The 25,894-nt window shown below is 44.3% G+C and overlaps 1 protein-coding gene across 1 annotated transcript in view; it reads right to left on the minus strand.

Annotated features, from left to right (window-relative positions):
- dcn (decorin) overlaps positions 1-4,248 on the minus strand; it is a 78,798-nt gene extending 74,550 nt beyond the window's left edge. Inside the window, exon 1 of the mRNA XM_052030277.1 lies at positions 4,020-4,248. The gene's annotated coding sequence lies outside the window, so the exon portion shown is untranslated. The remainder of the gene's footprint in view (positions 1-4,019) is intronic.
- Positions 4,249-25,894: the final 21,646 nt, after the last annotated feature.

Here is a 25,894-nt window from a genome sequence, read left to right on the forward strand (position 1 = left end):
CCATCAACTTACACCAACCCTACATTAATCCCCATTTTTTGGGGGGATTAATTCTTCCCACATTCTCATCAACTCCCACCAGATTCCACCACTCACATACAAGCCAGGGGTAATTTATGGCGGCCAATTAACCTGCACGTTTTTAGGATGAGGGAGGAAACCGGAGCACCCGGGGAAACCCACACAGTCACAGGGAGAACATGCAAACTCCACACAGACCGGACCCGAGGTCAGAATCGAACCATGGCCTCTGGTGCTGTGAGGCAGCGGCTCTACCCGCTGTGCCCCCTTGAGTCCATAGAGGAAAGATAAGGGTACTTAAACCAGCAGTATGGAGTTCATAGAAAAGCTTGTGATGCATTGCCAGGGCAACAGAACCGGTTGGGCAAAACAAGACCCCACTAACCTCAGCTGCACTGTCTCTAATCCTCTCTCATTTGCCAGTGTTAAACAATCTTTACTCATGTTTAATCCTGTTTAATCGTGGCCATGGTAATCTTGGCTCCTGATGGAATATTTTGTTCTATTCTGAGCACACTCTAGGAAGAACCTCAAAGGCTTGGATAGGATGGGGACACTTACTGGAAATAGTAACATTGAGGAACCTCAACTACATGAAGCGACTGGAGAAACTGGAGTACTGCTTCTCAGAACAGAGATGTTAAAGCAAGATTTGAAAGATGCTCAACATCTTGAAGAGCTTTGACAATAAATGAGGAAAAATGGTTTTCATTGTCAGGGCAGTTGGATCATGAAAGGATACTGATTCAGCAGCTGGCAAAAGAACAAGAGGTAACATGGGGATAGAAATGTTCTACAGCAACTCATTCTGACTTTGAAAGCATCACTTGAAAGAGTGAATGGAAGTAGATGCAAAAGAGGTGTTGAATTATTCCCTGAAAGGGAATTAATTGGGAGGTTCTGTGAACAACTTCAGGATTGAAGGGCGCCCATTCAGAACAGAGATGAGGAGAAATTTCTTTAGCCAGAGAGTGGTGAATCTGTGGAATTTGTTGCCATGGGTGGCTGTGGAGGCAAAGTCATTGGGTGTATTTAAGGCAGAGATTGATAGGTATCTGAGTAGCCAGGGCATCAAAGGTTATGGTGAGGAGGCGGAGGAGTGGGGCCAAATGGGAGAATGGATCAGCTCATGATAGAATGGCGGAGCAGACTCGATGGGTCGAATGGCCTTCTGCTCCTTTGTCTTATAGTTTAAAAAGGGGAAAGACCTGAATAGAGAGAGTTAGCAGAGACATATGGACCAAATAGCCTTCTATAGCGCCATTCTACAGCTGCGACTGTGCCAAAAACTCTCCTGATCTTCTTCAAGAGACATCTTATACCTACCAAAATTGACGGAAGTTTAATTTGGCAACGCAGGTAGACAGGGTGGTGAAGAAGGCATTTGGTGGACGTGACTTCATTGGGCAGGGCATTGAGTACAAGAGTTGGAGCTCCATGTTACAACTGTACAAGACGTTGGTGAGACCGCACTTGGAGTGTTGTGCGCAGTTCTGGTCACCCAGGTACAGGAAGGACGTCACGAAGTTGGAAAGGATGTAATGAACATTCACAAGGATGCTACCAGGACTGGAGGGCTTGAGTTCTAAGGAGAAGCTGAACAGGCTGGTGCTTTTTTCTCTGGAGCGTAAAAGACTGAGGAGTGATCTCGCAGAGGTTTATAAAATCATGAGTGGCATAGGTAAGATAGATTGTGACAGTCTTTTTCCAAGGGTAGGGAATTATAAAAATAGAGAGCATAGATTTACAGGGAGGGGGAAAGATTTAAAGGGGACGAGGGGCAGAGGGTGGCAGGTCTGTGGAAGTGCTACTGGAGGAAGCAGTAGAGATGGCTACAATTACAACGCTTACGAGACATTTGGACCGGTACATGGATAAGAAAGGTTTAGAGGGATATGGGGCAAATGGGACTAGCTCAGGTAGGCAACTTGATTGACATGGAAGAGATGGGCCGAAGGGGCTGTTTCTGTGCTTTTAATTCCAGTAGTGTGGCACTCCCTCGGTATTAGACTCGACCGTGTACTGAAACTAGGTCTCAAACCATCACTTTTCACCTCAGGCCTATCTTTGACCCACGCATCAGTAACCAATGCTAATTGATGAAGCATAGGAAGAGGCCATTAAGCCCATCAGTCTCTGCCAGCACAACCCATGCAGTCCCCTTTCCCAGATGGAGTCACACGCCGCCCCTTCCACCATAATTCCCACTCCACTGAGTGCCCAGTTAGAACCGTGTTCCTGGTCTTGATCATTGTCCATAGTCTAGACATTTCCCAGTGTACATCTGGACTATTGGACCACATCAAAGGAAGTGAATTAAAAGCAGAATTAATTCATCGACCTCTGTAGAGGGTACAACAAGTGGAATGCAGAGTGCTGCAGGTCGTAGAGCTGTGCCTCGCAGCACCAGAAACCCGGGTTCAACCCTGACCTTGGGTGAGGAGTTTGCACGCTCTCCCTGTGACTGGGTGGGTTTCCTCCCAGTGCTCCAGTTCCCTCCCACACCCCAAAGACATGCAGGTTGGTAGGTTAATCGGGCACTGTAAGTTGCCCCTGGTGTGTAGGTGATCAGTAGATTCTGAGAGGAGTTGATGGGAATGTGGGGAGAATTAAATTGGTAAATTGGGCAGCCCGGTAGTGTAGCGGTTAGCATCACGCTATTACAGCGCCAGTGATCCAGGTTCAATTCCGGCCGCTGTCTGTGAGGAGTTTGTACATTCTCCCCGTGACTGTGTGGGTTTCCTCCGGGTGTTCCGGTTTCCTCCCACATTCCAAAGATGTACAGGTTAGGAAGTTGTGGGAACGCTATGTTGGCGCCGGAAGCGTGGCTACACTTGCGGGCTGCATCTAGCACACTCTATGCAAAAGATGCATTTCACTGTGTGTTTTGATGTACATGTGACTAATAAAGATATCTCTTATCACCACAGTACAGTGAAAAGCTTTGTCTAGCATGCCACCCATACAGATCATTTCATTACAACAGCGCATTGACGTAATAATGAAAAGTGAGATTGGTGTAAATAGATGATTGATGGTTAGTACAGACCCAATGGGCAGAAGGGCCTGTTTCTGTGCTGTATCTATGACCCCATAACCTGTTCTTCCACAGTGTCATTCACCAGCTCTCTTGGGAATCTGATCACCAGTTTCCATTCACAAGAAAACTAAAATGAAAGGAAGGGTTTTTGCATTGAACTATCCCCCCTCCCCTCCCAGTCCACAGTCCCCCGCTTTGGTACAGTGTAGAAGCACAATTTCAGCATGACATCACCAGAGGCTGCCACGTTATAAGCTTTTTGTCTCGACTTTATGAATGGAATGCACTCCCAACACATTTGCATTTTAATCGCCATCTCCCCCATCCCCATGCACAGCCCTCTTGAAATAGGCATTTCAGAAAAACAGTCAAAAGAAACCTCAGGAGAGATAATGACAGTGATTTAAAAGTACAGTACTCCTAGAAGCAGTAATTTATCCCACGTGATTGCTGAACCCTTCAGTGCATGTCCAGCAATTCAAATTAGTGTGGTCAGTGACCCCAGTTCTAACACAGACTAATCAGTTATAGTTTTATTCAACCACTTAAAACCCTGGGGATACTGCAGCAGAGTTGCAAGGTCAGTTTTGCTACATGCACCGTTACAGTTAGGACTTTTTTTTAAAGACACAGTTTCAACAATATCTCCAGAAACAACGCCATTCAAACCAAAATGTGGATAAAAATCGTCTGCACAATGAACACATGTAAACTTAGAACCAAGCCGCGCAGGGAAGGGTTAATAATAAACATTTTAACTCGCAAATTATTGTTGCAATAAAACACATCTTGTCAATTCATTTCTCTGGGGAATGTGGAGACTCAACAAAGTTTGTCGAGTTAAGGACTGCGAACAAACCAGTCAAAAAATCAGAGACAAAGGTTCTATCCCACACACAAAACAACAATCCCAATCAAATGAAGCTTTGAATTAATCAGCCCTGGACGCCAGCCATACCTTTGAGTTGCTCGGATCGGTCCCAGTCTATTCTGAGATGTTCTGATGGTGAATTCTCACAGGTGTGCAATAGGAAGGAACGAATTCGCCTGAGAGACAGCTGATTTGGAGAGAGAGAAGTGGTAGGAAAAAAGAGGGTCGCTTGCCTCCGCGCCTGAACAAGTCTCCTAAACTAGGTCCATTAAATGAAGCAAACTTCAGCGCGCACTCACACCGGCAACTCCTGATCATATGGTAATCATATACCCCTTGTAATGGAGCCAAAAACACTTTATCAGCCTTTGTTAGTATACTCCCTCTGTTTGGCTAGTGTTCCCGGGTTATTGAAGGATATACATGGCTTGTTTCAACACACCCACCACCTCCGAACCTGTAATTTATCAAAGCTGTCATTGGTAATGGTTGAGAAAATGAACCGCAATAATAAATTTTCCACGATTATGAAAATACACGAGTGTTTGATTTAAGAGAATAATTGGCTTATTAGAAATAATTTGGTGGATTGTTGCTTTGAGGGTGTCCCGAAGTTGAAACGTTGCCTAAGAGAATCTCTCTGTAAAATATGCACACTTTATAAAAAGAAATCTCCTCGGGAAACCTGCCATTAAGTTAACACAAAAAGCCCTGCCATTTTTAGAATTATAATGAACCAGTCCCAGTGTGGACTTCAAAGAACTTAGTGCACCAAAATAAGCTTCTTACAACCAGTGTACTTTCACCCAGCTGAATGGACAGGACTTTTCAATCGCCTTCATAAAGTAAAATACATAGTAAATGCTCAGCAGGTCATTATTCTCCTTGGTATTTTCTTCTTCCATTGGGTAGAAGAGGGCACGTACCACCAGACTTAAGGAAAGCTTCTACCCCACTGTGATAAGACTATTGAACGGTTCCCTTATACGATGAGATGGACTATGACTTCACGATCTTTCTTGTTGTGACCTTGCACCTTATTGCACTGCACTTTCTCTGTAGCTGTGACACTTTACTCTGTACTGTTATTGTTTTTACCCGTACTACATCAATGTACTTCGTACTAACTCAATGTAACTGCACTGTGTAATGAATTGACCTGTACGATCAGTATGCAAGACAAGTTTTTCACTGTACCTCAGTACAAGTGACAATAATAAACCAATGCCAATACCAATACCAATAACAGCCCCCATAGCGTGATATTGCAATTAATATGTAAGTCTGACTGAACTATTTATCATTGCTAGGATACTGTTGAAAGATGGTCCTATTATTGCTGGAGTGGGATATCTCATTGATGAGTGTAGTGAATTGGGGCAGGCATGGTAGTGTAGTGGTTAGCGTAATGCTTTACAGCCCCAGCGACCTGGGTTCAATTCCGGCCACTGTCTGTAAGGAGTTTGTACATTCGTGTCTGCGTGGGTCTCCTCCATGTGCTCCGGTTTCCTCCCACATTCCAAAGACTTACGGGTTAGGAAGTTGTGGGCATGCTATGTTGGCACCGGAAGCGTGGCGACACTTGCGGGCTGCCCCCTGAGCAGTCTACGCAAAAGATGCATTTCACTGTGTGTTTCGATGTACATGCGACTAATAAAGAGATCTTATCTTTACTGCTCCATTCATTTATAACTGTATTAGTTATAAACTCCTGAAATGGATGTTAATAACAGCGCCCCTTTATATCACCAAAACATTTAAAGGTTCATCTTGTAAGCCAATGACATTTAAGATGCTGGGCAGGAGATTTACAGGGAAGGAAATTAGATGAATTAGACTCAGATCAGGAACAGAAAGAGAAATGCAGTGAGGGAAAAAAGGAATAGTAGTGGTAGGGGACCCTATAGTCAGATTCAGATTCAGACTAGTGCATCACTAATGCCTGCTATGGAGGCTCCAGTGCATAGGGTTGCAAGAGGCTACAGAGGGTTGTAGACTCAGCCAGCTCCATCACGGGCACACCCCTCCCCACCATTGAGGATATCATCAAGAGGAGGTGCCTCAAGCAGGTGGCATCCATCACTAAGGATCCTCACCATCCAGGACATGCCCTTCTCTCGGTACTACCATCGGGGAGGAGGTACAGGAGCCTGAAAACCCACACTCAATGATTCAGGAACAGCTTCTTCGCCTCTGCCATCAGATTTCTGAACGGTCCATGAACCTATGAACACTACCTCTTTTTTTGCACTGTTTATTTACTTTTGCAATTTATAGTAATTTTTGTGTCTTGAACTGTACTGCTGCCACAAAACAACAAATTTCACGACATATGTACATCAGTGATAATAAACCTGATTCTGACCCTGATTGTCATGTACACAAGGGTGCAATGAAATTCTTTGCTCACATGAAGCTCACAGATTAAACAGTGTACATGGCATAATAAATACAGCAAGAAATGCAGTAATGAGTGCAAAACAACTGTCTTAAATATACTAAATGAGGTAGCCTCTACTGCTTCCCTGGGCAGAGAATTCCACAGATTCACTACTCTCTGGGAAAAGCAATTTCTCCTCATCTCCATCCTAAATCCATTTCTCCGAATATTGAGGCTATGTCCCCTAGTTCTATCGTTAAAAAGCAGGACCTCTAGGGTTATAATCTTGGGACTACTCCCTGTGCCACATACAAGTTAGGAAGGAGGTACTGTATAGTTGGCAATAGAGCTGGTTTAGGAGGGAGCATTTGGATAACTGGATCATTGGGGTCTCTTCCAGGGCAGGTGGGAACTCGTACAAGAAGGACAGGTTGCGCCTAAACTGGAGGGGCAATAATCTCCTTGTTGAGAGGTTCACTGCTGCTACTCAGGAGGGTTAAACTAGTGTGGCAGAGAGGGATGTAAAAGGAGTGGGGGGAGAAGAGTTGCATTTGTAATTAGGAAGAATGTCATTTGGAGGGCTCACCCAGCAAATCTATGTGGGTTCAACTCAGGAATAAGAAGGGTGCAATCACTATGATGGGGTTATACTACAGACCTCCCAATTGCCAATGAAAGCAAGAGCAACTGATATGCAGGTAGATCATGGAAAGATGTGAAAACAACATCTATTGTAGTGGGTGATTTTAACTTCCCCAACATTGACTGGGATTCTATTAGTACCAGAGGCTTAGGTGGCACAGAATTTGTTATGTGAATCCAGGAAGGTTTCTTGAAAGAATATGTAGACAGTTCAACTGGGGAAGGGGTTCAACTGGATCTTATATGGGGGAATAAGCCTGATCAGATGATCAAAGTTTCAATGGGGGAGCACTTTGGGAATAGTGACCATAACTCAATAAGTTTTAACATAGTTATGGATCAGGATAAAACTGGTCCTCAGGTGAAAGTGCTAAATTAAGGGAAGGCTAATTACAAAAGTATTAGGTAGGACCTGGAGAAAGTAAATTGGGAACAGTTGTTCAAGGATAAATCCACAGCTGACATTTGGGAGTGTTTTAAAGAGCAGCTGGCTGGAGTTCAGGACCAGCATGTTCCCATGAGCTTGAAAGATAAGGATGGAAAGGTTTGGGAGCTTTGGATGACAAGCAATATTGTAAGATTAATCAAAAAGAAAAAGGAAGTATTTGTAAGGTATAGGAAGCTGAAATTAGACAAGGCCTTAGAGGAATAATAAGGAAGAAGGAAAGAACTTAAGAAATTAGGAAGGTGAAAAGGGGTAGATGGTCAGAGTCACTTTCCCAGGGTATAAATGTAAAATATTAGAGGCATAGGTTTAAAGTGAGAGGGGGAAAGTTTAAAGGAGATTTGCAAGACAAGTTTTTTTACACAGAGAGTGATAGGTGCCTAGAACGGTGTCAGTGATAGAATCAAATATGACAGCAAAGTTTAAGAGGCATTTAGATATTAGACAAATGAACAGGCAGGGAATAGAGGGATATGGACCATGTGCAGGCAGATGAGATTAGTTTAGGTTGGTATCATGGTTGGCACAGACATTGTGGGCTGGAGGGCCTGTTCCTTGCTGTACTGTTCTATGTTTGGATTAATGTTGGAATAATTAATATCAGAACAATTTTTCATTTACCAGTGTGAAACGTTATAGTTTCTGTTCTCTTTTTAGACCAGAAAAGTTAAGTTTCACATTCAGACTGTTACTATTATCATTAACAGAGTTGTTTGCCCAATGTTCCACTGCCCCTTTCACTCATTGCCCCTGTACTCACCAAACTACCATGGTTCCCATTTATTCATTGCCTCAGTTTTAAACTTCTCACTCTTGATTCCAGACTCCTCCATGATCTCAACCCTCCCTGTCTCTATAACTTCCTCCAGTCTTCCAACCTTCTGAGATTTCTGCAGTCCTTTAATTCTGGCTTTTTGATCATCCCTGCTTTGCTCCACAATTGGCAACTGTGCCAAGACCCAAATCTCTGGAACTCTTTCCCTAACTTTCTACCTTACCATGTTGCATGTGCCATATTTAAAGGAAAACTGGCGGATGTACTACTTAAATTTTCAGTGGATATTTGATAAGGTTCTACATCAAAGGTTATTGTGGAAAAGTGTGAGGTGTTGCACTTTGGAAGGTCAAATGTGAGAGGAAAGCATACAGTAAATGGCAGGACCCTTAGGTGTATTGATGTACAGGGGGATCTTGGGGTGCAAGTCCACAGCTCCCTGAAAGTGGCAACACAAATAGATAGGGTGGTAAAGAAGGCATATGGCATGCTTGCCTTCATTGGTCGGGGTATTAAGTATAAGAGTCAGGAAGTCATGTTGCAGCTGTATAAAACTTTGGTTAGGCCACAAAGGAAATATTGTGTGCAGTTCTGGTCGCCCCATTACAGAAAGGATGTGGAGGCTTTGGAGAGGGTGTAGGAGAGGTTTATCAGGATGATGCCTGGATTAGAGTATGAGTTATAAGGAAAGGATGGACAAACTTCGATTGTTTTCTCTGGAGTGTTGGAAGCTGAGGGACAACCAGATAGAGTTGCATAAAATTATGAGAGGTATAGATTGAGGAGGTGGTCACACTCTTTTTCTCAGGGTAGAAAATTGTCAAATCCTAGAAGACGTGTATTTAAGGTGAGAGGGCGAAAGTTTAAAGGAGATGTGTGGGGCAAGTTTTTTTACACAGTTTGTGGTGGGTGCCTGGAATGGGCTGCCAGGGGTGGTGGTGGAACCAGATGTGATAGTGGCATTTGAGAGACATTAGACAGTCACATGAACATGCAGGGAATGGAGGGATATGGATCACGTGCAGGCAGACAGGTTTAGTTTAATTTGGAATCGTGTTCAGCACAGACATGGTGGGCTGAAGGGCCTATTCCTGTGCTATACTGTTCTGTGTTCTATGTAACAGCTGATGATGTGGTATTGGCCTGGCTAACAGGAAACAAAATTGATATAAATGAAGGCAACAAAGATATGCTTGCTAAATTTGGATTTGGTTTATTTGTCACATGCACTAAGGTACAGTGAAAAACTTGTCTTGCATACTATTCATTACACAGTGCATTGAGGTAGTACAAGGTAAAACAATAACAGAATGCCGAATAAAGTGTCACAGCTACAGAGAAAGTGCAGTGCAGGTAGACGATAAGCTGCAAGGTCATAACGAGATACATTGTAAGGTCAAGAGTCCATCTCATTGTACTAGGGAACCGTTCAATAGTCTTATAGCAATGGGAAGAAGCTGTCCTTGAGCCTGGTGGTACGTGCTTTCAGGCTTTTGTATCTTCTGCCTGATGGGAGGGGGGAGAAGAGAGAATGTCCAGGGTGGGTAGGGTCTTTGATTTTAAATTTTCCGATGACATGAAAATAAGTAGGAGAATAAATTGTGAAGAGGATAAAAGAGGAAACAGATAGGGTAATATAGGGTAAGTAAGTGAAACATAATGTGAGAAAACATTTGTCCATTTTCTCAGGAAAAATGAATAAAGTGTCTTATCAAAGTAGAGAGAGATTGAAGAGCTCTGAGATATTGTGTAATCTGGGTGTCCTGGTGCATATTCTGCAAGGAATGAAGAAAGTTAGCGGAACATTATCATTTATTTCTAGGGGAATTGAATACAACAGTAGATAGATTATTCTTTGGGGACATCAGTAAGACATTCTTATCACAAGTTACAGTCAGAGAAAGGCTTTGTATACTCTGTGTATTTTCCAGCAATTTCTGGCCCATTAATAAACAAATGAAATAAATTATGACAGAATTAATGATAATGGGATGATAAGGAATATAGTTTCTTTATTTTGAATGTAGAACATATTTAGAGAGTGCCTCCAGTTTTACGAGGATTTGCACTCACAAGCCTGAGGATGGTCAATGTGATATTTGTACCAAAATGGAGTGGTTTATGGTACTGAGGATCAAACTGGAGGGAATTTTGAACAGACTCTACTATAGCCAGACTGGATCCAGGGGTCCTCCATTTTGATGCCTGAATTCACAGCATGGAAGGAGTTCATTCATTCTATCTTGTCTGTCCAACTTGTTTGACTGATGTCATGTGTTCAGATTACCACAAAGTGTAAATTAGTACCTTATGAAAGTTAGTTACTATAATACTGAAGGCAATTTGTTCACACAAGAATTTCACAAAGAGCTATTGAGATAAGTGAGCAAATAATCAGCTTTAGGTTGGGCTGGCAGAGAGATCAATGTTGGTCTGGACAAGAGAGAATTCCCCACATTCACCCAATCACCCCACCTCCATTTTCACTTTGGAATTGAATCCAGGATGGCAGACAAGCTCCCAAACCATTTTTTCCTTTGAAAGACAGACGTGCTTCCCCCACTCCCTCCAGGACTGCACTGAAGATGCAGTCAATCAAATCTTGTTCTTGAGTCACTGGAGAAGGGTTTGAACCTACGATTTTTGGAGTGGTCTAGCTTTCTCACTGCCCTTAGCTTTACAAGGACAGCTTCTATACCACTGTTATAAGAACATAGAACATAGAACACTACAGCACAGTACAGGCCCTTTGGCCCACAATGTTGTGCTGACATTTTATCCTGCTCTAAGATCTATCTAACCCTTCCCTCCCACATAGCCCCCTATTTTTCTATCATTCGTGTGTCTATCCAGGAGTCTCTTAAATGTCCCTAATGTATCTGCCCCCAAACCTCTGCCGGCAGTGCGTTCCACACACCCACCACTCTCTGTGTAAAAAAACTTACCCCTGACATTCTCCTTATATCTTCCTCCAATCACCTTAAAATTATGTCCCCTTGTGTTAGCCATTGTCGCCCTGGGAAAAAGTCTCTGACTGTCCACTCGATCTATACCTCTTATCATCTTGTACACCTTATAAGGCTATTGGATGGTCCCCTAGCACAATAAGATGGACTCTTGAGCTCACAATCTACCACATTATGACCTTGCACCTTATTGTCTGCCTTCACTGCATTTTCTCTGTAGCTGTAACGCTATATTCTGCATTCTGTTATTGTTTTCCCCTGTACTACCTCAATGCGCTGTTGTGATGAAGTGATCTGTATGGATGGCATACAAAACAAAGTTTTTCACTTTACCTCAGTACATGTGACAATAATAAACTAGTTTACCAATTTATCTAATCAACAGCGCTTGAGCTTCAGAAGTAATTAATTCTACTAAACGCATACTGGGATATGTTGAGGAAATGCTAGGATACTTTTGTAGGTTCTTTTCACCAGAATGTCTCCATCTTTTGTGAAACTTCTTGGAATTATTTCCAGAATTACAGATTTTGGAAACGTACCATTTGCCATTTCAGCTTCAGTCTCTGTGACTCACAGTGAACGGTACCATAAGTTACTGGAAGAAGGCATCATCTCTGGAGAACACAGACTTTGGATAAATGACAAAATGAGCCAGAGGGGAGATGAGGATATTTATTTGGTATGTGGATAGCAAAGGTTTAGAGGGAGGATGCATCACGGCCTGGTATGGTAACTACTCTGCCCAAGACCACAAGAAATTACAGAGAGTTGTGGACACAGCCCAGTCCACCACGAAAACCATCCTCCCTTGCACACTTCCCGCTGCCTTGGGAAAGCAGCCAACATAACCAAGGAACCCCTTCCACCCCGGACATTCTCTCTTCTCCCCACTTCCATCAGGCAGAAGATACAAAAGCTTGAGAACAGGTATCACCAGGCTCAAGGACAGTTTCTATCCCACTTAAGACTCTTGAACGGACCTCTTGCACGAGAAAGGTGAACTTTTGATCTCCCGACCTACCTGGTCATGGCCCTTACACCTTACTTTCTGCCTGCATTGCACTTTCTCTGTAACTGTAACACGTCATTCTGCATTCTGTTAGTGTTTTTCCTTTTCTACTACATCAAAGTACTTATGTATGGAATGATCTGTCTGGATGGCATGCAAACAAAAGCTTTTCACTGTATCTTGGAGCATGTGACAATAATAAACCAATTACCAATATGGGCCAAATGCAGGCAAATAGGACTAGCTCAGGTAGGCATCTTGGTCAGCATGGACGAGTTGGGCCGAAGGGCCTGTTTCAGTGCCCTATGACTCTGTTTCTTTATGTAGCATCATGTTATGGAAAGTGCAGAATGAAAGGCAGTGGAGTGAGATTCATTAGTGTCTTTCAAGAGAGATTGGATAGATGCCTCAGGGAGAGAAGATTGGGGAAAGAGTGGTTCTATCAGAGCCAGAAGGACAAATGATGGGCTGAATTACCCCTCTCCACAGAGTTGATGAGAAAAAAAGACCAGCAAGATAACTTGCCTGAATCTCAGGTACAAACACATTTTGTGCTCTGGGAACCATAAAATCAATAAGGGGCACAGATAAGGTGGATGGTCACAGTCTTTTTTCCAGGGTAGGGGAGTCTAAAACTAGAGGACATAGTTTTAAGGTGAGAGAGCGAAGATTTAAAAGGGAAGTATGGCTTTAAGACAAAAGCCAGAGTAGCATAAAAGGGAACAGTCAGTGAGAGGAAGAATCAACATTGAGACCTCTGTGGTCCATAATTTACATGAAAGTCTGATTTTGAAACCAAAAACACTGCCTGAAAAATCACCCCCAACAAAAGCAGTAAAATTGCCATGTATCAGCATCAGTGCACAATTCTCTGCCTCTGAAATTCGTTCCGTTTAAATCAGTGCAATGGATTTCAGAGACAAAGTACAATTTTGTTCTCACCACTCATAGAGTCATAGAGTTCTACAGCACAGAAACAGGCCCTTCGGCCCAACTCGTCTATGCTGACCAAGAGCTAGTCCCTGTTTTTGGCCCATATCCCTCTAAACCTTTCCATTCACCTGTCTAAATGTCTTTTATATGTTGTAATTCTCTACCACTTCCTCCGGCAGCTCATTCCATATACCTACTGCCCTCTGTGAAAAAGTTGCCTCTCAGACCCCTTTTAAATCTTTCCCCTCTCACCTTAAGCCGATGCGCTCCAGTTTAAGACACCACCCTGAGAAAAAGACTGTGTGCATTCACCTTATCTCTGCCCCTCATGAGTTTAATAAACCTTCACTGGGACACAGTACAAACAAGGACTATATTGAGCTACCAACCAGGAATAAGTTTCTTGATAACGATTTCTAAATTTGGGGTGTGAGGGGGTTTTGGGGACACAGTGGTCAATACTTAAGAGGATTGCAACACATTTCACCAATAAACTTGCAGAAAAATGATGTGGCTGGTAAATGAATTTCAACATGGTTAAGTGTGAGTTATTGCACTCTGGTAGGAAAAGTAATGAGAACATGTATTACTTCAGAAATAGAATTCAATGGGGCAGAGGTGCAAAGGAATCCAGGAGTACAAATATACAAATCACTAGAAGTTGGTTAATGAGGGCATAAAGAAAGCAAACCAAGCACTGGGATTTATTTCTAAAGGGACAGATGTGAAACATAGAGAAGTTATGCTGAACCTGTGTTGAATTTTGGTCAGACCACACTTAGAGTACAGAGTACAATTATGGCTGTCATACTATAGAGAAGTTGTAGAGGCACTGAAAAATAGATTTACCAAGAAATGCGTGACTACAACCTACCAGGAGGGTATAAACAAACCTATCATTTGATGATTTGTTAATGCGTAGGATATGGGCGTTGATATCAAGGCCTGTATTTATTACCTATTTCTGCTTAACATAGAACATAGAACAGTACAGCACTGGAATAGGCCCTTTGGTCCACAATATCTGCGCTGAACACAATGCCAAATTAAACTAGACCTCTTCTGCCTGCACGTGATCCGTATCCCTCCACTCCCTGCATGTTCATGTGCCTGATCAAAGGCCTCTTAAATGCCACTATCGTATCTGCTCCCACCACCACACCTGGCAGCCCGTTGCAGGCACCCACCGCTCTCTGTGTAAAAAAAACCCCCCCGCACATCTCCTTTAAACTTTCCCCCCTCACTTTATATGCATGTCCTCTAGTTTCATAGAACAGTATAACACAGAACAGGCCCTTCGACCCACAATGTTGTGTCGATATAACTAATCCTTCCTACCTACAGAATGCCCATATCCCTCTATTTTCCTCTCATTCATGTGCCCATCCAAGCCCCTCTTAAAAGCCCCCAATGAATTTGCCTCCACCACCCTATCAGGCAACGCATTCCAGGCATCCACCACTCTCTCAGTAAAAAACGTACCCCTCATGTCTCTTCTGAACCTACCCCCTCTCACCTTAAATGCATGCCCTCTGGTATTGGATCGCTCAATAATGGGAAAAAGATATTACTTGTCTACCCTATCTATGCCCCTCATAACTTTATACACTTCCAACAGATCACCTCTCAGCCTCCGCTGCTCCAGAGAAAAGAGCCCAAGTTTGTCCAGCCTCTTCTGATAGCACATGCCCTCTAATCCAGGCAGGCATCCTAGTAAACCTCCTCTGCACCCTCTCTAAAGCCTCGACATCCTTCCTATAGTGAGGTGACCAGAATTGCATGAAATACTCTAAACGCGGCCTAACCAGAGTTCTATAGAGATGCATCATAACTTCTCGACTCCTCTGCTCAATACCTCGATTAATGAAAGCAAGCATTCCATAAGCCTTCTTAACCACTTTACCTACCTGTGTAGTCACTTTCAATGAGTCATGGACTTGCACCCCAAGGTCTCTCTGCTCTTCAACACTGTTAAGGGTCTTGCCCTTAACAGTGTACTGCCATTTGTATTTGACATTTGTACCCTGGGAAGAAGATCCTGATTGTCTACCCTATCAATGCCTCTCATAATTTTATAAACTATCAGGACGCTCCAGAGTAAACAACACAAGTTTGTCCAACCTCTCTTTATAGCTCATACCCTCTAGTCTAAACAGTGCCCTTGCTCTTGAACTGAATGACTTGCCACATCATTTCAAGAGGACATTTAAGTCACTTGTAGACCTTACGTTGAGGACAGATTTCTTCTTCCAAAGGACATCTGTGAACTGGATGATATTTCACAAGAATGATAAGAGGCTTAGATCGAGTGGACAGTCAGAGACTTTTTCCTAGTGCAACAATGGCTAACACGAAGGGACATAATTTTAAGGTGATTGGAGGAAGGTATAAGGGGGACGTTTTTCACACAGAGAGTGGTGGGTGCGTGGAATGCACTGCCTGCAGAGGTTGTGGGGGCAGATACATCAGGGACATTTAAGAGACTCTTAGATAGACACATGAATGATAGAAAAATACAGGGCTATGTGGGAGGGAAGGGTTAGATAGATCTTAGAGCAGGATAAAATGTTGGCACAACATTGTGGGCCGAAGGGCCTATACTGTGCTGTGTTCTATGTTCTATGTTCTAATCCAGCAGTGTCATGGTCACCATCATTCTTGTTTGATTTTTGTTCCACATTTATTTAACGAGGGGAATTTAATTTTACCAACTACTGTTGTGGGATTTGAACTTTGCCTCCAGCTCAAAAAAGTCAGGGGAGACACAGGAGACTGCAGATGCTGGAATCTAGAGAAAAACAAACAAACTGCTGGAGGATCTCAGTGGGTCAGGCAGCATCTGTGGAGACAGAGGGATGGTCAACGTTTTGGATTGAGACCTTGCATCAGGACTGAGAGTGTAAAGGGGAGATAGCCACCACAAAGAGTTGAGGGAGAGGGGTGAGGCAGGAGCTGGCAGGTGATAGGTGGATCCAGTTGAGGAGGGGTTAATTGGCAGATGGAGCCAGGTAGGGGAGGGAGGGGTGGAGATAGGGACAGAGGCTGGGAGGTGATGGGTGGAGGCAATAAAAGGGCTGCAGATGGTGGAATCTGATAAGGGAGGGGTGGTGGCAGATGGGAACAGAGGGAGGGAGGAGATAGGGGGACCCAGTGAGTTGAATGGGTTGATGTGGGGGGTGGGGGGGGGTGTGTCAGGGGATTTGGAAAGAAGGCAGGGGGTGTGCTGAGAGGATTACCTGAAACTGGAGAATTCAGTGCTTATACCATTGGGTTGTAGACTTCCCAGGTAGAATATGATGTGCTGTTCCTTTAGCTTGCTTTTGGTTTCACCCCGGCAGTGGAGAAGGCTGTGGTCAGTGGGAACGGGGAAGGGAGTTGAAATGGCATGTAATCGGGAGCTCAAGGTGGCCATTGCGACAGTGTAGGTGCTCGGCAAAGCGATCACCAATCACTGAGTCTGTGCTTGGTCTTGCCGATGGAGAGGAGGCCACACTGCGAGCACCGAATGCAGTCGATGAGGTTAGACAAGATGCAGGTGGATCTCTGTCTCACCTGGAAGGGCTGTTTAAGTCCCTGGATGGTGGTGAGGGAGGAGGTGTAGGGGCAGGGGTTTCACCTCCTACGGTTACAGGGGAAAGTGCCTAGGGATGGGGAGGGATGGGTGAGGAGGGATGAGTGAACCAGGGGGCCAAGGAGAGGGTGGTCCCTGCGGAAAGCAGGTAGGGGTGGGGAGGGGAAGGTGTGACTATTGGTGTGATCGCGTGGCAACTGGCGGAAATGACCAAGGATGATGTGCTGGATGCAGAGGCCAGTGAGGTGAAAGGTGAGGACCAGGGGAATTCTACCTCTGTTCTGTTTGGGGGGAGGTGAGCTGAGAGCTGTCCTCCAGTCATTTGGCACCACTTCTGTGGCCAGAGAAGATTTGAAAGCATAAGATTTTTAAACACCCCATTAACCTCATTGAGGATGAAGCACCCATCATTGATCAAGAACACCATGTGACCTTGTTGTGACCTCGCACCTTATTGCACTGCACTTTCTCTGTAGCTGTGACACTTTGTACTGTTATTGTTTTTACCTGCACTACATCAATGCACTCGATGTAACCCCACTGTGTATTGAATTGACCTGTATGATCGGTATGCAAGACAAGTTTTTCACTGTACTTTGGTACAATTGACAATAATAAACCAATACCAATACCAATGTTAAGACTGGGTAAATCATCTTGACCTGAATTAACTGTGGAGCTGAAATGGTTTAGAGTCACAGAGTTGTACAGCACAGAAACAGACCCTTCAGCCCACCTTGTCCATGCTGACCTTTTTGCCCATCTACGCCAATCCGATTTGCCCGCATGAGAACTGTATCTTTCTATGTTTGCCTTTACAAGTGTCAAAATTCCTCTTAAGTGTAGTAATTGCATCCAATTACACCACCTCCCCTCCTCTGGCAGCACATTCTAGATATCAATCACTCTGTGTAAACACACTTACCCCTCAGATCCCCTTTAAGACACCTTCCTCTCACCTTAAACCTATGCCTTACCATGGCACCCCTACCATGGGAAAGAGATTTTGATCATCTACCCTATCCTTGCCTCTCAATTTTATACACCTCTATCAGGTCACCCCTCAACCTCCTTCGCTCCAGGGGAGATAAGCCCAGCCTGTCCAATCTCTCCCCATGACTAAAGGCCTCCCATCCAGGCAACATCCTGGTGAATCTCCTCTGCACTCTCTCCAGTGCAACCACACCCTTCCTATAGTGTGGCAACCAGAACTGCACACAGTACTCCAAGATCTGACACAAATCTTTGATCAGAATATGTACTGACCCGAACCCTGCACATACAGTTTAATCCCAATTGGGTTGATTAGTCAGAATCGAAGAGGAATCTGTAGGTGAAGCCTCCATTGTCCTTATCTGTGATAGAGATCCTGGGCTTGTGTGGCACTGTTGAAGGTGCCTTGGTGGTTGCTGCAGTGTATGTTGTGGATGTAGGAAGAAACTGGAGAAGCTTGGATTGGTCCCTTCAGAGCAGAGAAGATTAGGGGAAAATTAATAATGTTCAAAATTATGAAACTTTTTGCTAAACTGGAATAGAGGAGAGACTGTTTTAATTGCCAGTGCAGTCAACAGTCAAGGGACATGGATTGAAAGTACTTGGCAAATGGACCAAAGTAGGAGACAAGGAAAATTGTTCATGTACTTGGTTGTTGTGATCTGTCCTGAGAGGATGGTGGAGGAGACATTTTAAAGGATAAAGGATAAATACTTGGAAAAGGAGAAAGTCATGGAGAATGAACAGGTAGATGGGGACTAACAAGAGAACGCTTTCCAAAGCTGATAGACGCACAATAGGCAAAGGACCTTCCATCTCAGAGAGATTAGAGGGTATGAGCTATAAGGAGAGGTTGGACAAACTAAGGTTGTTTTATCTGGAGCGGCAGAGGCTGAGGGGAGAGCTGATGGAAGTCTATAAAACTATAGAGCCACAGATAGAGTAGATGGCTAGTATCTTTATCCCAGGGTAGAAATGTCTAATACTGGAAAGCATGCATTTAAGGTGAAAGGGGGTAAGTTCAAAGGAGACGTGCGGGGCAAGTTTTTTACGCAGAGCGTGGTGGGTGCCTGGAATGTGCCGCCAGGGGTGGTGGTGGAAACAGATACCATAGAGGGGTTTACCAGACTCTTAAATAGGCACACAGATATGCAGAGGATGGAGGGATATGGACCATGTGCAGGCAGAAGGGATTAGTTTAAATAGCTATCTGTAGCTTAATTAGTTCGGCACAACATCGTGGGCCAAAGGGTCTGTTCCTGTGCTGTACCATTCTGTGTTCTGAGCCACATCTTTCTATCACTGCTAAGTTGCAATAAAGTAGTCAAGAGTTTGAATTCCTGTCTTTGAGTAGAACAGGGCAGTGTGATGAATGTACTGAAAGTGTCAGGAGGCCACAACAGAAAGAGCTGGAAAAAGTCAGCAGGTCAGGTTGATGCTGCCTAACCTGCCGAGCTTCCTTCAAACACTTTCTGTTTTTGTTTCGGGGATTACCAGTATCCGTAGTGTTTCTGCTTTTCATTTACAGGAGATTCTCTATGCCATTTGTGTGGGGAAAAGAAACAGCTTACTGATGCTCACTGAATCCAGAGTTTTCTTGAAATTCTTTACTTTTCCATATGTATACAGCTACAGTTTAAAAGACAAATGGAGGTATAATGCACAAAGCAAACCTCTAACAAATTCAGTTTTTAAGAGGCGTTTATTAAAATGTGTCATGTTGTTGGCAATTCATCAGTTAGCAGCTTCTCCCAGTTTATGCAAAATAATACATGGGGTTTGGAGTAATACATTGACATTGACGGAAAATTGGTTTAGCTGACAGAAAACAGTGTCAGGCTACATGGGATGGCAGGTGGTGACGAGTGGGATTAGAGCTTGGGGGCCTATATTCACGGCAAACACCAATGACTTAGACGAGAGATAATATTTCTAAGTTCACCTACATGAAACTTGGGGTTGTAAAGAAGCTTCAAATTGTTGCCTTAAGTATATTGTTAATTTTCCAGCACTGTCAGCAAAATTTGTGAGATAATTTCAGTTATACTGTTAGCTATGCTGCTAATTCTGGGATGGGTGTGGTGGGTGTGTGGGTGGGGATGGGTGTGGGTGGGTGTACAGATGAGATGGGACAGGTGTGGTGGGTGTGTGGGTGGGGATGGGTGTGGGTGGGTGTACAGGTGAGATGGGACACGTATGGTTGGATATGTGGGTAGACCCAGGAACCAGGAACTAATTTCGGAGCTCCTGAGCCACTTGTTGTGCCAAAGTTAAGCAGGATTGTTCCCAGATCCGATAGAAATAAGCCTTGCACATGCCATGTTGCACGCAACACCCTGTATTGCTAAGTTACAACAAGTGGTACTTATCTCGGGAGCATGCCTGAGCCCATTTAACTGCAGTGCCCCATTGCAATCGGTCCACGATCTAACCTGCGATGAGCCCAAATCCAAGAGACCTCACCACCGGTGCGCTCACTCTTTTATACCCTGCTCACTTCTCTCCGCCCCTACCTGGGTCGACCCTTTGTCCAGGTCGACCCATCACGTGACCATTGCCTCGGGCACTGCAGAGACAATACCTTGGATACCGAGCATCTAGGTCACCCTTCCCCTGCGCACACACACATTTGATCCCAGCAATCGTTCCTTGCGCTCTCTGGCCGACATTTCAGGATTCTTACTGCACCACTGGCCAGAGCACAGCCAGGATCGTGGCAAGAAGCAGGATGGCAAGTGTACCTGTGTACCTGTACCTGAGTGCACTAAGCCTAAGTGTACTTATAGCTGTGCCTGAGCCCACGTGTGACAAGAGAGGGAGTGTGCACATGCTGGGTGGCACCTCTGCATGTGCCCACTGATGAGTGAGATCAATACCATGCAGCAGAGACTGATCTTCAGTTATCTTGGGCAGCAACTTGTAATGAGGAAGGAATGTCCCAGTATTTGCCCATCTGTACAAGCTGCCGGGCAATTTACAACACAGTCATTACCCCTGCAAGAACAGCACCTCCCATTCTGTCTCCCTGTGTGTTTCACAAAGTTGCTCCATTTACACATTAAGTGCCCCTTAAAACTCGCCTAAGTCACGTAGGTGATGGTGTAAAAATGCCTTTAATTATATGCCAATTAGTTACTGCTAATCATAGAACATAGAACACTGCAGCACAGTACAGGCCCTTCGGTCTACAATGTTGTACCGACATTTTATCCTGCTCTAAGATCTATCTAACCCTTCCCTCCCACAGAGCCCTCCCATTTCTCTATCATTCATGTGTCTGAGAGACTCTTAAATGTCCCTAATGTATCTGCCTCACAACCTCTGCAGGCAGTGCGTTCCATGCACCCACCACTCTCTGTGTCAAAAACTTACCCCTGACATCCCCCTTGTATCTTCCTCTAATCACCTTAAAATTATGCCCTCTCGTGTTAGCCATTATCGCACTGGAAAAACGTCTCTGAGTGTCCACTCGATCTATGCCCCTTATCATCTTGTACACCCCTATCAAGTCCCCTCTCATCCTCCTTCTCTCCAAACAGAAAAGCCCGAGCTCACTCAACCTATCCTCAGAAGACATGCTCTCCAATCCGGGCAGCATCCTGGTAAATCTCCTCTGCACCCTCTCTAAAGCTTCCACATCCTTTCTACAATGAGGCAACCAGAACTGAACACAATACTCCAAGTGTGGTCTGACCAGAGTTCTATAGAGCTGCAACATCACCTCGTGGCTCTTGAACTCAATACCCCGACTAATGAAGGCCAACACACCATACGCCTTCTGAACAACCCTATCAACCTGTGTGGCAACCTTGAGGGATCTATGGACATGGACCCCAAGGTCCCTCTGTTCAATGTCTTTGATTTCAAAAACAGACAATTAAAAGTATAAAATCTTACTGCTTCAGGTTGTGAACTGTTGGGGTATTTTAAAAGCTTCAGCTTTAACATATTTATTTGCTTGAGTTTTCTTTTTCTTTCTTTCATTCATCTTTTAATTTAATCCCCCTTTCCCTCTTAATATTTCCTCTTTCTGTGCCTAATTTAACATTAGTTAGTTAGTTTAGTTTATGGTCATATATACCAGGGTGTAATGAAATTTCTTGCTTGCGAGAAGGTTACAGAGTAAACAGGAAACATGGTAATAATAAATACAGCAATAAATACAGCGACAAGCGCAAAATAACAGAATGATGCAGAGATCGGAGTGCAGTCTGAAGTAGTGCAAAAAGAAATGTGAAAGTAATAAGAGAGGTTATCTCTGGACAACAGGAACACATACATTAGGCTGTTGTTCATCGACTACAGCTCGGCGTTCAACACAGTCATCCCATCCAAACTCATCATCAAACTTCAAGACCTGGGCCTCTGTACTTCCCTCTGCAACTGGATCCTTGACTTCCTGATCAGCAGACCTCAATCGGTGAGGATTGGTAACAACATCTCCTCCTCACTGACCATCAACACAGGTGCACCTCAAGGCTGCGTGCTTAGCCCCCACAACTACATGTACTTGTGCATCTGACAATAAACTTGACTTTGACTTTGAGGTAGAATTAAGAATCCAACAGCATGGCAACAGGAGTAGGCCACCAGGCCTTCAAGCCTGCCCCGCCATTCAATATGTCTGTGCTTGGTATTTGCTGCCTCTTCTGTTTCAGTTCTTCATAGTTCTCAAATTCCCGGACTTTCAGAAATGTATCTACCTCCACCTAAAACACTTCTCACCACCACAACCCTCTGGGGCAGTGAATTCAAATGTCTTTGGTTTAACATCTTATCTGAAAGACAACACAGTGCAGCCCTGCCTTAGTGTTTCACTGATGCATTAGAATAGATTATGTACTTCAGTTTCTGCAGTGAATGCAAACCCATAAACCTCTGACTTATGCATCGGAGTTTTATGAGTTCTAAAGGATGAGAGAGCTAGGAACCAAAACACAGCTGGCATAAGTGACCCCCATACTTCTGACTCAGAGGTAACTAACTAATGTTGTGTAAATAATGAGTTAGCTTGCTGTGTTCTAGCCTCTGAGTCAGGAGGATGTGGTTCAGAGTTCCATTCCATTGATTTGAGGACATATTCCATGCTGGAACTCATTTAAGACTGAGGGAGTGCTGAACTGGCAGAGGTGCCTTCAGATTATACATTAAACAGAAACTTCATCTGCTTTCTGGTGAAAGATCCCATAGTGCTGGTTTGAAAATGAGTAGGGAATTTCTTGCCGATCTCCTGGCCAACATTACGGCCAGCTATATAAACGTTAGGGTGTACTTGAAGTATTGTGTGCAATTCAGGTCACCCCATTACAGGAAGGATGTGGAGACTTTGGAAAGGGTGCAGAAGAGATTTACCAGGATATTGCCTGGATCAAAGGGTATGAGCTATAAGGAGAGGTTGGACAGACTTAGGTTGATTTTGGAATTGGAATTGGAATTGCTTTATTATTGTAACATGTACTGAGGTACAGCGAAAAGCTTGTCTTGCATACCGTTCATACAGATCAATTCATTACACAGTGCACTGAGGTAGTACAAGGTAAAACAACAACAGAATGCAGAATAAAGTGTAACAGAGACAGAGAAAGTGCAGTGCAGGCAGGCAGCAAGGTGCAAGGACCATGATGAGGTTGATTGTGAGGTTAAGAGTCCATTTTATTATACTAGGGAACCATTCAATAGTCTTATAACAGGAGGATAGAAAGTGTCCTTGAGCCTGGTGGTATGTGCTTTCTGGCTTTTGTATCTCCTGTCTGATGGGAGAGAAGTTTTCTCTGGAGCGCCAGAGGCTGAGGGAGGACATGACAGAAGTTCATAGAATTATGAGCGACGTAGATAGGGTATACAGTCAGAATCCTTTTCCCAGGGTAGAAAGATCAAGTACTGGAGGACACGCATTTAAGGTGAGAGGGGGAAAGTTTATAGGAGATGTACGGGGCAAGTTTTTTTACACAGAGAGTGGTGTGTGCCTGGAACAGGCTGCCAGGGGTGGTGGTGGAAGCAGATACAATAGACATAGACATAGAACACTACAGCACAGTACAGGCCCTTCGGCCCACAATGTTGTGCTGACATTTTATCCTGCTCTAAGATCTATCTAACCCTTCCCTCCCACATGGCCCCCTATTTTTCTATCAAAAGTGGCGTATAAGACACCATGAGGCAGATACCTGAATATGCAGGGAATGGAGGGATACAGATCATGTGCAGGCAGAGAGATTTAGTTTAATTCAGCATCATATTCAGCACAGAAATGGTGGGCCGAAGGGCCTGTTCCAGCACTGTACTGTTCTATGTTCTATTTGCTACTGTGAAGAATTGACCCTGTCGTTATTAACTTGCACCTCGTGGGGGCTTGCTCTGTTCAGATTAACCACTTATGTCCCTCTCATTATTAACAGTACTTACTCTTCAGAAGTATTTCCTCGGCTGTAGTTTGGGATGTTCTGAGATTGTGTAAGGTGATGCAAGTCTTTCTCTCTTTCAAGCAGTGGTCCGGATTGACCCTTAAATGTAGGCACAAGAGACTGCAGATGCTGGACTCTGGAGAAAGTCTGGATGTTTTGGGTGGAGTCGCTTCATCTGGACTGAAAGATAGAGGGGAGATAGCCAGTGTAAAAGAGGTGAGGCGTAGCAGTGGAGTAAGAGTTGGCAGGTGATAGGTGGAATCTGGTGAGCGGGGGTGAGAGGTGACTGACCCTTTTTGTCCCTTTCTCTCTCCTTCTTGTCTACCCAGGTCCTCCTACACACACCCAATCCCCTGCCCCCAGTACCCTGTTACCCAGTTTCTTTCCCCTCTCCCATCCACTCTATTTGCACATCACCCTCCCCAGACATTCTTTCTCCTCTGCTCTTCCGTCGGGCAGAAGATACAAAAGCCTGGAAGCTCGTTCCACCAGGCTCCAGGGCAGCTTCCATCCCACTATCATCAGATTCTTGAATGGACCTCTCATACGCTAAAAGATAAACTCTTGATATCCCATTCTACTTCATCGTGGCCCTTGCACTTTATCTGTCTCCCTGCACTGCACTTTCTCTGTAACTGGAACACTATATTCTGCATTCTTCTTTCTTTTTACTCATGTATGGCAAGTTGTAACAGTAGGTAACTCATACTATAGCTCGGTGATTGAGGTTGGAGTGACTTTGGTTCTGGAGTGGAAGGTTGAAGAATTTTCCCTTTGTCCGATAGATTAACCCCACTCCTGCAGGGAGCTGTTTGAAGGTATAATATGAGGAATCAAAATAGTTGGGAAATCAAGAGCTAGGTTTAAGATGAGAGGGGAGAGATTTGATAGGAACCTGAGAGACAACTTTTTCACCCAGAGGGTGGTCAGTATATGGAACGAGCTGCCAGAGGAAGTGGTTGAGGCAGGTACATTAACAACATTTAAAAGGCACTTGGACAGGTACAGAGATAAAGAAGGTTTAGAGGGATATGGGCCAAATGTGAGCAAATGGGACTAGCTTAGATGGGAATCTTGGTCAGCATGGACTAGTTGGGCCGAAGGGCCTGTTTGTGCTGTATGCCTCTATAACTCTGAAACGGTACTGTAGCGAGGAAGGTTGACAAGACAATCTTGCTTGTTCCTGTTCTGCACTAGGATTGGGTCTGTAGTCAACCTACTGGATGGTTTCAAACTCATATACCACCATGTTGCAGCCATAAAAAGGTAATGAGTTTCTGAGGACACCCGTACTTGAGATGCCTTCTCTACAATCCCTCTCGGTTAGTGGAATTAAAGGTGTTAGGAAGGTCAAAGAAAGCTTTGTACAAAGGTCGGTGCTGCTCTCTGTGTTTCTCTTGAACTTATTGCACATTACATTCTTGATCAGTTAAATCCACATCACCTCCTTGGGAGAGCTCTTTGGCTATTGGGAGAAGATGGTTAAGGAGGACCCTTCTAACGACTTTCCCTCTGGCTAAGGGAGGGAGATTTCTTAAGGAATTACTGCAGTCAGACATTGCCTCCTTCTTGTTGAAGGTAGCCATGGTAACAGCGTCCTTCCTGTCCCCTGAAATACTCTCTTCTTTACAGATAAGAGAGATGACATCATGAATTCAGTCATATTTTCCTATGACATAGGAGGAGGCCATTTGGCCCATCAAGTTCATGCTGGGTGTTAGAGGATTCTCATCTGTCCCGACTTACTTAGGGCAGGCACGGCAGTGTAGCGGTTAGCGTAACGCTATTACAGCACCAGCGACCCGGGTTCTGTAAGGAGTTTGTACGTTCTCCCCGTGTCT

The sequence above is a fragment of the Pristis pectinata genome, chromosome 15, assembly GCF_009764475.1.
Source record: "Pristis pectinata isolate sPriPec2 chromosome 15, sPriPec2.1.pri, whole genome shotgun sequence".
In the NCBI taxonomy this organism is placed as follows: Eukaryota; Metazoa; Chordata; class Chondrichthyes; order Rhinopristiformes; family Pristidae; genus Pristis; species Pristis pectinata.